Raw genomic sequence first — 12,139 nt, 5'->3', positions numbered from 1 at the left:
ACCTTTCTCACAGTCAGGTTGCCTATGTCCTGGCCAGGCCTGCACCCAGTCTTGCTTTTGTATGATCTTGTTTGTCTTCAGTAACCAAAATTATATTATCAACATATACAAGCAAAAAAGTTGTTTTCCTTCATTTGCAAGGAATCATACAAAACAAAGTGGCACTAATAAAGAAAAGTTCCAGGGTGGCAACAGAAAGCAAACTAAAAATGCTTTTGCAGTTCATCAAAACTATCCAGGAAAATCAAGTTATAGGAAAACTGGTGCTATTAACAGTAATCCTTCTTGTTGGTTAATTGGTTTGGCAACTTCCATGCATATGACTGGTGATGCTAATTATTTCCCGCAAAAGTTAAATGATAACTAATCAGAGGCAGCTACAGTTGCAAATGGCAACAAAATATCTGTGAAAGGAAGAGGAGCAGGTTAGCAGGTAGAAATACTGTTTGTAATGAAGTGAGAGCAGTAGTTTACTTGCTCAAATTAACAAACAAGTTTTGAGAATTTAAATTCTAGATTAAAATTTATTACTTAATTGAGAAGGGGATTGTAACAAAAGCACTGGGGCCTAATTTGAATAGTAGAGTGCCTGGTATCTGGTGGGCAGACTCTTGTTAGGAAAGCTATGAGATTCAGGTGAGGGTCAGATGCCTTGCCAATCCCAGCAGGTATATAACAGGAAGACCCGGCCTGCCCAGCATTATAAAAAGCTCAACAACTTTGGGGCAAAATCTTAAAAAAGACCCAACAACTTCAATCCTAAAAAAAGCTTTGCTGGCCCTCACGCATGTTCACTTCATCAAATCTGGCCCTCTTTGAAAAAAGTTTGGACACCACTGTTCTAGAGGAAGGCTGGACCATATGGTCCTTCGGTCAGATCCAATAAGGCAAGAATAAGGAACCCTTCAGATGTTGCTGGACTACAGTTCCCATCAGCCTTTGCAGTCAGCATGGCCAGTGCTTAGAGATGATGAGAGCTGGACGCCAACATCTGGAGGGGTCACAGGTCTCCTGTAACTGAACCTTAGGGGACACCACAAAAACCACTGAAACAGGAGGAAGTGCATCAGAGCATGCAAAGAGTTTGCCAAGCATCCACACATTTTGAATTAAAAGGGGCTTCTGAGTATTCATAGAAGAGTGGCCATTTCCTTCTACTAGTCTGCAGACTTGATCTTTAATGCACTTCCGTCATAAGGATGGGAGAAATGTCTCCACTGTATTTCTGCCTCTTCCTAGGGGTGGGTGGGGAAAAAAGCCCTTGCTAACACGTTATCAGGACTTCCCCCTTCTTCAAACCAAGTCTTCCTTAGGTAAAGGTAAAGGGACCCCTGACCATTAGGTCCAGTCGTGGCCGACTCTGGGGTTGCGGCACTCATCTTGCTTTATTGGCCGAGGGAGCCGGCGTACAGCTTCCAGGTCATGTGGCCAGCATGACTAAGCCGCTTCTGGCGAAACAGAGCAGGGCACAGAAACGCCGTTTACCTTCCTGCCAGAGCGGTACCTATTAATCTACTTGCACTTTTGATGTGCTTTTGAACTGCTAGGTTGACAGGAGCAGGGACGGAGCAACGGGAGCTCACCCTGTCGTGGGGAATCGAACCGCCAACTTTCTGATTGGCAAGTCCTAGGCTCTGTGGTTTAACCCACAGCGCCACTCGCATCCCGCAAGTCTTCCTAAACCAGCCTTAAACTGAGGTGTCACTTCACATTGTTTTTTTTAGCTTCAAGTGAACAGTTGCGACTTCTCTCAAACACACGCTTCTCATGGGACTGACAGCATCTCTCCAGGGTTTCAGTCAGGAGCCTCTTCAAAGCCCTACCTGGCGATGCCAAGAATTGAACCTGCGGCCTTCTGCATGCAACGCAGATGCTCCCCCACTGACCTATGGCCCTTCCCTTAAGTTTGTTCCTATGGGCAGGTGGCTGGGCCACCTGTCATTTCCTGACTCCACCTGCAGCTCTATGAGTTTCTCATCTTAATGGAGTATTTCCACACAGGGCCATTATGCTAGGAACATAAAAGACCCAATGCACAAATTTACATCACATTTCCACTTGCTAATTTACATAGTAACTGAGCAAATTAAGACAATGAGTTTCGGAGGTCTAACTGTCACTTGCTTTGCAGAATATCTAGTTCTTACAATTTCCCCCCTAAGTTTTATTTTTAATGGGGTGGCAAATTTAAGCTGCACAGTTAAAGCTGGTTTGGCGTTCTTGCTTAACAAATCCACTCTCACCTCGCATCCCCAAATTGGACTTTTTGCAAGAAGGAAGATGACAGGAAAATGCCCTGGGAAACATGGGATACAGTTACTTGATGCAACATCATCTAACTTTCTCACAAACAAATCAGTGGTGGTGGACTTTGGGGCCTCAGATTTCGGTGGGGCCCTGTGTGACACCAAAGTTCACCATCCCCCTGCCCCTTGCCTTCCAGTCGACATCACAGCTGAGATGCCCTCCTGCGACAGCACTGCTCCGCGCCCCCTAAATGCACCTTTGAAATCAGGATGAATGCTCAATAATTAGCTGGCGTTGTCTAACCCTCTAACTTGCTCAACAAACAGGTCGCTTGAAAGCAACCTTGGTGTTTACTCCAAAATAGTCATGTTTCCCTCACTCCCGTTTTTACAGAACATCTGCATGATGTCATCATCAAATTGTTGTCCTCCTGTTTTCTCAGGCTGCAGACGATATGACTTTGGGGGAGAATCAGGAGTGCTACCTGTGCAGGTGAAGTTTGCCTTAGCGCAACTTTCCCACCTTTCTGAAGAGGAATGGCTTTGAATGTATGCAGTGACATATTATGAATGTTAATCCACCACAACACCTTCAGGACTATATTACCATGCTGGTCACAGCCATTTCCACTGCATGTTTGCTCTTCTTTTAATTTTCACTTTCTCGTGTGATACTTTTGCAATAGTCTTTAACAGGGCATCCCTGAATGGGTGACATCAAAGGGCAGCAGAGATCCCTTTGGGGTCATGTTGAAGGTGCCTCCTGCTATTGTGTTTTGTTATTTCTGTGGGTATTGTGGGTGCTCCCTGATGATAGCAGAGGGAGCTCCAGGAATCATGGAATTGTAGAGTTGGAAGGGACCCTGAGGATCATCTAGTCCAACCCCCTGCAACGCAAGGCAGGAATGTGCACCTGTGCCATACAGGGATCGAACCTGCAAGCTTGGTGTCATCAGCACCACGCTCTAACCAACTGAGCTGTGGGGAGTGTGTCATTTTGTTCCATCTTTTGGTGTAAGCTAAAAGGGAGATGGAAGCAGAAGTGAGAGTTCCACACGCGTGTCTATTTGCTGGGTGAGGCTAATTGCTTCTGTTGCATTGCTGTATTTTGGATCTGCTAGTAGTTATTATGGGTCCCCATATGTTAGTTGTTCCAGCTTCTATTTATGTTTAGGAGGAAATCTTATCTAAGTGTTATCTGCACTGCACTAAAATGTGGATTCCCCTCCCCCCACGTTCTTTGTATTTGGCATTTATTTGTGGTATTTTTAAGATGCTGTGAACCGCTTAGAGGTTTTCTTTGGAATATGGAACAGTCTATGACTTACCTAAGGAAGCAAATATAATTTTAGAGCAAATAAAAAAAATGACTGCCACCTCAGTTTTTCTAATCAACATCTTCGTTTTATTTTGCTTTTATGCCTTCTTCTTTTTAACACTGAAGGGATTCTCTGCACCTGTCCCTGGTCTGGAACTCCTTCCCCAAACAGGCAGCTCTCACGGAATTCAGCTACGTTAGTCAAAAAAATAGCACTTTGAATGTATTATAAACATGCAACACCAGATGGCGCTGGAGAGCAAAGAAAATTTCTTTGCGATTTCCCTTAGTGCTTTTTCCCCTTTCGTTTTAACGATTTAATTTCTGACTTATTTATAGCGGGGGTTTTCCCCTGTGCGTAGATCCACCCCGTGAGCTACAATTCTCAGAGCAGTTTAACAACAGATCCTCTTTCCAAGGAACTCTGGGAACCGTAGTTCTGTGAGGGGTATAGGGGCCTTCTCACAACTCTCTGTACCCTTAACAAACTACAAGCCCCAGGAGTCTTAGGGGAAAGCTATGACTGTTTAAAGTATGTATGGTGCAAATGTGGTCTAATTCTATATGTTAAGGACATTACTTGAGGAGGAGAATCTGAGGTCTCGTTTTCCTCCATGGGCAGAACACTGCCATCCCCTTGTGAGTCATCTGCTTCACCCAACATCACCACCTTGCCTGGAAGACAAAAGGCATATGGAAAAATGAGTGGCATTAATTTATCACCATCTGCTGCCAATCTTTCCCTGTGCCATAAAAAAAAACAAAAACAGGTGGGGGGAGGTTGGGAGGAAACTGAGTGACGTGAGCGTAGAGATTGGTGAGCAAACTTGGAAACACATAAAGAGACGCAAAGATCTCACACTGAGTCAGACCTCCAGTCCCTCAAGTTCAGGATTGGCTCCTCTGACTGACATCAACTCTGACTGACATCAGCAGCATCAGGATACCACAGTAAACAGCCATGGCTTCCCCCAAAGATTCCCGGGAGCTGTAGTTTGTTAAGGGCACTTAGAGTTGTGAATAGGCCCCCTATTCCTCTCACAGAGCTACAATTCTCAGAACGGTTTAACAACCAATCAAAGGGAACTCTGGGAATGATAGTTCTGTGTGGGAATAGGGGGCATCCTACCAGCACCCTGAACTGCAGTTCCCAGAATGCTTTGGGGAAGCCGTGCCTATTTAAAGCAGCAGCATAGAGTTGGAATGGATCCTGTGGATCATCTATTCTCGTTCAACCCCCTGTAATGCAGGAATATTGTCAGGATGCTGTCAGCAGCTCCTGGCTGGTTGTCCAGGAAAGTATAAAGACAAAGGAAAGTTTCTTACAGTCCTTTTTTATTTCAGATTTTACAGAGAGAGGCTATAGAACCCAGCTTCTTGGATAATGGTGTTGTCCCAAGTTAATCTCCACCTCCCGTCTCTCTCACCTCCTCATTTGTCACTTCTACCGGTGCTGCTACGTGCCCTCTGTCTTTGAGCTCTTTGCTCTCCTACTTTTAAGGCTCGCCGGGTTCTGGGAGATGGAGGGTCTGGAATGCTTTCTAACGACAATGTGTCAGCCAGGTGTTGTTCTGGCTCTCCCATGATTTCCCAACTTTCCCCCTCATTTGTCTCTGAGCTGTGACTTCCCTCAAACCCCTGTTGTAAATCTATACTGTCTTCCTCTTTCTTCTCCCTGGAAGGGTCAGGATGGGGAGGCGATCTCCACCATTCCTCCTCTGCCCAGTCCTTGAGAAATATGCACCCATACAGGGATCAAATCTGTGGCTTTTGTGTTATCAGCACCATGCTCTAACCAACTGAGCTAATCGGCCATCATAGTGCTTTATGTGGCCTAGAAGGAGTTGGCTCTGCCTGTCATTCGCTGTCTCTTGTCTGTCATTAACTCTGCAGTGGCAGACTTTGGGCTCTCAATTTGTTTTTGCACCCCTCCCCACCCCATCCCACCTCTTGTACTCCATTCTACAGCATTCTGCAGTGTGGCACCCAGTGTGATTGCACCCGTCGTGCTACCTTAAAACCACCTCCGAACTTTGGCTCCACCTACTGTCAGCTTCCTGCCTTCCACTCCAATAAGCCCAATGAGCACCAGCCACCACTGGCCTCAGAGTAAGAAGGGTCTTTGCCATCCCCCATGGGCTGATTTTTCTACTTCACAGGTGGGAAACCTATGACCCTCCAGATATGAGATGTTGCTCAGACCAGCCCAAGCCAGCAATCAGGACTGATGGGAGTCGTAGTCCAACAATATCTGGAGGGCCATAGATTTCCTGTTGCCACTGCTCTGGCGGGAAATGCCAGGGATTGCAACCTCCTGCCTGTGAAGAAGGCATTCTGAGCAGCAGGGAAGGGAAAGCCAGCCCTAGAATGGTGCTTCATGAGGGACATATAATAATAATAATAATAATAATAATAATAATAATAATAATAATAATAATAATAATAATGTATTATTTATACCCTGCCCATCTGGCTGGGCTTCCCCAGCCACTCTGGGTGGCTTCCAACAAAATATTAAAAAACAGTAATGAATCAAACATTAGAAGCTTCCCTAATCAGGGCTGCCTTCAGATGTCTTCTAAAAGTCTGGTAGTTGTTGTTCTCTTTGACATCTGGTGGGAGGGTGTTCCACAGGGTGGGTGCCACTACCGAGAAGGCCCTCTGCCTAGTTCCCTGTAACTTGGCTTCCTGCAGTGAGGGAACCGCCAGAAGGCCCTCGGCGCTGGATCTCAGTGTCCGGGCAGAACGATGAAGGTGGAGACGCTCCTTCAGGTATACTGCACCGAGGCCGTTTAGGGCTTTAAAGGTCAGCACCAACACTCTGAATCTAGAAAACTTGCCCATTTTCAAAACACCCTTGGCCCCGTTCACTGCCACAAGGCAATTTCCATCCTAGCTTGAATGCGCCCTCTTGTGGCAAGAGCAGAGATTTAACAAGCTACAGGTACTGGCAATCTGGAACTCATAGCAGCTGTCTCCAGACTGCCTGTATTTTGCAGGGGAAATTCAGTCGCATAACAGAACCGTGAGGTTTGTGCAGTACAAATGGATTGAAAGCACTCTGTTGCCCCAGTGCAACAAATTCACTTAAAAAAGAAAGGAACCAGATGTTTTTGCAGTTGAAAAGTGTGAGATAAACCATTTATTTACTGGTAAACGTAGAACCTTCCTGCAAACAAATCAGGATGAATACAGGCTGAATGCGCGATAACGACTGGGCATCATCTAACCTCCACCTAAGGTGCACCTGGTGGAACGTGGGTGGCGTTGTGGGTTAAACCACAGATCCTAGGACTTGCCGATCAGAAGGTCAGCAGTTCGAATCCCCACGACGGGGTGAGCTCCCATTGCTCGGTCCCTGCTCCTGCCAACCTAGCAGTTCGAAAACATGTCAAAGTGCAAGTAGATAAATAGGTACCGCTCCAGCGGGAAGGTAAACAGCGTTTCCGTGCACTGCTCTGGTTCGCCAGAAGCGGCTTAGTCATGCTGGCCACTTGACCCGGAAGCTGTACGCCGGCTCCCTCAGCCAATAAAGCGAGATGAGCGCCGCAACCCCAGAGTCGGTCACGACTGGACCTAATGGTCAGGGGTCCCTTTACCTTTAAGGTGCACCTGCAAACAAATCAGGATGCATGATCCAGAAATAGGTCACCTGCAGGAGCCTGTAGATGCATTTTTACAAATCTAACCCTGTTGGCATTGTGCTCCCCATGCCCTCTTTCTGGCCAGCACTGTTTTGGATGCAATTCAGTACAGTATGTCTTTAACATGCGACAACTGTACAAAGTGGAGCAGGATGTGGATGAGTGCCTTCTGGGATCTTATAGGGGTCTTTGGAAAGGTGACCCCTTCCCATGGCACCATAGCATTAGACATGCTTTTGCAGTGGCAGCATACAAGCATCGTTTCATTCCCCCCCCCCCCGCTTCATATCTTCTTTGCTTCCCTCCACTCTGTTCCTTTTGGTTATATCCATAGCTGTCAAGCGTCCCTTATTTGGCGGGACAGTCCCTTATCACATCGCCATGTCCCGCTGCTGTCCCTTATTGATGAGGCTTCGTTTGGCTGCTGGCTGGGCTTTCTGCCTTTGGCTCGGAGGGGCTCAGAAGTCGAATATACCTGTGCCTGGAAAATCCCTTATTTTGGCTGCTGATCCCTTATTTTCGAGGCTGCTGGTCCCTTATTTTCAAATCTGTAAGTTGACAGCTATGGTTATATCCCCCCCATAGAGGCAGGAACACTGTTTCCTCTTCCTGTTCAAAAGCCAGCACAAAATCCTCCCAGGAATCTTCATGAAAACTCCCCCTTCGGGAGCCAAGCTGCTGATGGAATAAGCATTGAATGTCCAAGAGAGAGAGAGAGAGAGAGAGAGAGAGAGAGAGAGAGAGAGAGAGAGAGAAGCCATGGGGAGTTTGCTTATTGCCAGCTTTGTCCCTGGTGGTTTATTCACAGGGGAGAATCCAGTGGGTAATTAATTTTGCTTCTTGCGTGAAAACAAAGTACAGTAGTTCAAATGTAAGCTTTTTTTTCACTTTCGCCATTACTCTTCTAAAGTTTAACCACAAAAACAGAGGAAGGAGTTGGGTGACTTGCTTATTTTATTATTATTATTTATTTTTTGTTATCATTTGTAGGTACTGCTCAGCTTTGGAATCTGTGCTGCATAAACCTTTAAAGCACATTCGACGCACATACTCTCCCTTGGGGAATTCTGGGCACTGTAGTTTACCCCTCACAGAGTTAAAATCCCCAGCAAACTTGAGGAAACTACAGGGCCCAGAATTCTTTGAGGTGGGGAATGTGCTTTAAAGGTATAGCGTTTACATAGCCCTAATGTGAGGCCTGCCTACAATTAGGCAGAGCAGGGATGGGGAGCGTTTCTCATCCTGAGGAATGCATTCCCTCATGGGCAACTTTCTGGGGGATGTGCACCAATGGTGGATGGGGCCAAAGATATTTGTTTAAGCTCCCTAAAAAATTTAGTAGGGGCAGCATATGTGGCCGCCAAGGAATGTATCCCCTGCTGCCGCCGCCACTGCCACAGTAGCAGCAACAGTTATGGTCCACTCCTTGGAGGCTGGATCTGCCATATCTTTTCACATCCGGCCCCCAGTGGTGCCTCTACAGCTGCCTCTAAGTCTCCTCTCCCACCCTTGTTCCTTGACACCACCCTTCTGTATTCTACATAGGATAGACAGGTTGTCTCTCTATACATGCATGCACACACACACACACACACAGAGAGAGAGAGAGAGGGGGGGGGCAGATTAAATGGACACAAATCTGGCATCCGAAATGGGAATTTCAAAAATCCATTGGGAGATTTCAGCTTCTCCAGATACTCTTGTCACTGACTTCCATTGGGTTATTGTTTAGGGGCATTTTATTGCTGTTATTGATATTAAATTTTTTTGTATCTTTACTTTTAGATCCTATTGTGATTTATGTGGCAATTGTTCCATTTGGCTGTGTACTTTTTGATGTGTTTCATCTATTGTTTGTGACTACTTTTGTTATATTTGTAATTATGGGTTTGTTATATTTGTAATTATGTAAGCATGGAGTGTTTTGTTAACTATGCAAAGGTGGCCTGCAAACAAAATGATGTATGTATGGATGTAACCAGCTGCCTACTTTTAGGACCTGGGCAGGGGCGCTGCTGGATAAGTTTAAAAGATTCAAATCTGCATTTACTGTATCAATTTCTATGGATAGATGCAAAATTTAGAATTTAAGTGTCAAAAGCCACACGCCTACTAATTTCTCATCCAGATCATCCCAGATAAATTCTTCAGTTAATTTGCACGACTCCCGAATCACTCCAAATCGGTTCCTCTTTGATTCATTAACCCCTAATTAATTTCCCAGTGGATCCCATTCCAAATCAATTAAATCCCCCTTCAATTACTGCCCGTTCATTAACACACACATCCCGGGTCTAAAGAAAATCTTAACATGAAATTCTTCTCCATAACTGAAATGCTACCCAGTGGCATAGATCTCCCCACTGCAATTTGATTTCTGCCAAATCCATTAGCCACCCAGAAAGACCTGGGGGGCACTTTCGGAAATGTAGGTGTGGGGATGGGCAGAGATAACCCTGGATCAGTACAGTGGTACCTCGGGTTAAGTACTTAATTCGTTCCGGAGGTCCGCACTTAACCTGAAACTGTTCTTAACCTGAAGCACCACTTTAGCTAATGGGGCCTCCTGTTGTAGAATTGTAGCTGCGCCTCTGGAGCATGATTTCTGTTCTCATCCTGAAGCAAAGTTCTTAACCTGAAGCACTATTTCTGGGTTAGTGGAGTCTGTAACCTGAAGCGTATGTAACCCGAGGTACCACTGTAGCAGCATGCAGTGGAGCATTGCCAGGTTATAGGGCTGTGTTTTCTCGGCAGGGTTAAGGTCCTCCAACTCAAAGTGTCCACCTGCCCCTTAGCTGCTCCACAAAATTCCTCACCCAACTAAGGCCCTTTGCCTTACGACCTGGTCAGTCAGCAGCACATCCCACCAAGAAGTTGTTTAGGCAAGGAAGACATGCCTGCAGCATTGGGGGCGAGTAGAGAGGTGAAGAGAAAATGCAGTTTGAGGAAGCTGTGTGGCTTTGCATTCTCAGCCTGTCCTTGGTGGGTCTCTCGGGCCTCCGCTCTCTCCTGGAGGGAAGGGAAGCTCTGGGCAGCACTGCTGCACTGAGAACATTTGCATTGAAAACCCAGCGTTTTCCCCCTCTTTCATCCTCTGCTTTTATCCTCTCTCTCTCTCCCGGTTAACCTTGGAAGGAGGATCTGCTCCCATCCTCCCCAGATCCCTCTTGTCACCAGCCAGACTGCAGGCAGCTGGCGGTAGAGAGAAAAGGCATCATCATACAATGCAGAACACATAGAAGGAGAAGGGAGATTTTCCACATTGCAGGGTTTTGTTTTCTTTTTGCCAGGGACACTTTGAGATGCTAAAGCAAGCTGAGAAGTTTATCAAGTCTTTTTAATGAAGAAGGTGAGACCTATGCACTCAACTGAGATTAAGGCAGCTACTCAAATTTGGGAAAATACTAAATTACTGTCAGAGGCTGCCGGACAACTTAGAGAGGTGAATGCACAAACTTTTAAAATAGGAAAGTCTGAGGTGCGAGGTTTGAGGAAAATACAAGGGAGAGGAAGATTGGTCTATAACAGGCTTCCTCAACCTTGGCCCTCCAGATGTTTTGAGACTACAATTCCCATCATCCCTGACCACTGGTCCTGCTAGCTAAGGATCATGGGAGTTGTAGGCCAAAAACAGCTGGAGGGCTGAGGTTGAGGAAACCTGGTCTATAACAAAAATGATGCCTCATGTGAACTGATATGGGAGGCCTATGACTTGGCCCAAGATAAAAATGATACCCTGTGTGAATTGATCTGGGAAGCTTTGACGGTGATGGAGATGAAGCAGGAAGGGTATGAGAGGCTACCATATGTGGTGGCAATGTAAAATTATTAAGGAAGCCTGGGAGGTGATACATAAAAATTTGAAGAAAATGTTGAAAATGACTTTGGTTAATAAAATTGAAGCAATGATCCTGGAAGGTACAGAACATAATGGATTTACCATGCAAAAGACTTTGTTCCTGCATCTGAGAACGGACGCCAGGCCAAGACAAGCCCATCCCTATAGAAGGAAGAAGCCACCGCCAAAGAAGACGAAGGAGATTGGCAAAACAAACTAATGAACTATACTGGACACACCAGACAATTTCTTTTCTCCCCCCCCCCTTCCTTAAAAAAAGGGAGAAATGTTCAGGCATAAACAGCAAGCTTTGTGTATTGGTTTCTACATTAGTTGAACTTTTAAAGGTCACTTGTAATATGTATAAGGTTTTAAAATTGAATAGGTAAGAGTATAAGATTATCTGGACGTGCATAAATAAGTATAAAAAAAATGGAACCAGGAGGGAGAGGGGGAGGGAAGTCAATTAAGATGTATGGTTTTGATTGTGATTTTTTTTATTGGGTTGTTGTTGTTTTTTGTTCTCATAAAATTAATAAATTGTATAATAAGAGAGAGAGAGAGAGAGAGAGAGAGAGAGAGAGAGAGAGAGAGAGAGAGAGAGAACCAGAGGAACAAAGAGACCCTATAAAGCTGTCCTGTATGGACCCACATGCCTGCTGGCCCCTTTATTTCCCTCCCCAGTAGATACTGAACTCCAAGACAATGAAGGCCTTTAGGGCAAAATGGAACACTAATCCACCAACCACAGTCTGCCCTCATCCAGGAGTCCCTCCCCCTAAATACCCATCTGCTTTCCTATTTACAACTAATCCAGGAAATGGCATTTCTTGTCAGCTTCATTCTCCTCAGTGTTGCCTTTGTAGAACTCACCAGAGAGGAGGAAGATGGGGGACAAAACTAGACTTACTTAGCTCCCCCAGTCATTGACTCTCTGGCTCTACCTAGTGTTGGCCTCCATGCATATCCTTCAATATGTCCCAGCAGAAAACCAGGATGCGCGTTGTTAACCCAAAAATGTAAAACGAGTGATGTCTCAACCAAAGAAGAATGGCAACTTAAATTGACAGAATATGTGCAGCTTGCAGACTTA

This window comes from Podarcis bocagei, assembly GCF_964188305.1.
Source record: "Podarcis bocagei genome assembly, chromosome: 15".
NCBI classification, from domain to species: Eukaryota; Metazoa; Chordata; class Lepidosauria; order Squamata; family Lacertidae; genus Podarcis; species Podarcis bocagei.
This window is presented reverse-complemented; position numbering follows the sequence as displayed.